Source organism: Nematolebias whitei, chromosome 1 (genome assembly GCF_014905685.2).
Source record: "Nematolebias whitei isolate Nwh7 chromosome 1, NemWhi1, whole genome shotgun sequence".
Taxonomy (NCBI): domain Eukaryota; kingdom Metazoa; phylum Chordata; class Actinopteri; order Cyprinodontiformes; family Rivulidae; genus Nematolebias; species Nematolebias whitei.
Genome location: NC_056498.1, coordinates 38735283 through 38736710, shown reverse-complemented (window position 1 = coordinate 38736710; position 1428 = coordinate 38735283).

The window sequence follows — 1428 nt, the reverse complement described above, 5'->3', positions numbered from 1 at the left end:
TATGGCCTTTTGTATTATTATTATTTTTTAGCTAAAATACTTTAAAATGTACTTTATTTTGGCTGCTCCTTTCTTTAGAGGTCGCCACATCGAGCGAATTTGCGTGAAAAATTTGGCAATCAGCGACAGATGCCCTTCCTGATGAAACCTGGACTTGAACCTGCAACCTCAGGAACACAAGACGTCTACAGGAGTTACGTGTGAGTCACGTCTGGACGGGTTCAAAAAATAAACAAATGTAGAAACGTTTCATCCGAAAAGCTTCGGACAGTGTCACTAAGCTCCAAGTTACCGCAGCCCCTAGCTAATGTACTTTTAAAAATATTTAAATTTATTTAAAATTATTTTCCAGATACGTTGAAATCTCTTCCATTCTTTAAAAACATCTTTCTATTTGAAATCTGCTTCAGCCACTGGGTCCAATTTAACCTTTTATGCCACTTTTAGTTTTGCTATTGTTCCACTTCTTTTAACGTTTAGCTACTATTTTGCTATTTTTAGCCTCCATTCTGTTACTTGTAGCTAGCATTTTGCTACTTATAGTTAGCCTTTTGGTACTTTTTTTTTTTCTTTTATTACTTTAACTTTTAGATAGCATCTTCCTATTTTGTTGTATACTTTTGGCTACCATTTTGCTACTTTAGCTTCTGTCCATCCTTTAGTTAGCTTTGACTAGCCTTTTGACACATTTAGCCAATATTTATCTACTTTTAGTTTTTAACTAACATTCGGCTGCTTTTCTCAAACTTTTTACTATATAGCTAGTCTTTTGCTGCTTTTAGCATTTGGCTTACATCCTGCTTCTTTTATATAACTTTTAGCTACTTAAGCCTTACCTTTTGATACTTTTAGCTAGGCGTCTGTTACCTTTAGTCAGCGTTTAGCTACTTCTAGCTTTTAGCCAGCCTTTTACTACTTTTGGCCTCTAGCTGGCCTTTTGAAGCTCTAAGTTTGTTTTTTTTCTACTTTTAGCTATACCCTCATGCTAATTTACATTTTTGTCAATCCATTTGCTAATTTTGCACTAAGTAGTCTTTAGCTAGCATTTGGCTACATTTAGCTATATGTCTGCTTTTAGCAAGCCTTTTGCAACTTTAGGTTAAAAAATCTTCAACTAGCTTTTAATTCTTCTGAATTTTAGCTAACATTTAGCAGCTTTTAACTAGCCTTTTGTGCTACATTTAGCTTCCAGCTACCATTCAGCTACTTTTAGCTTTTAGTTAGTATTTTGTTACATTCAGTTTGACAAATGTTTTTCTTCCCTTAGCTCAACATCTTTGTAATCGCTTGGATCACGAGCTGCTAACGTTTAAACTTGAAGCTCAGAAGAGTCTAGCAAAAGTTAAATCTAACCAGGTTAAGTGAGGCATGACTGAGCATGAACAGCTAAAGTTCAGCTGCTGTTAATGAATGACGTCTTCACTCGGC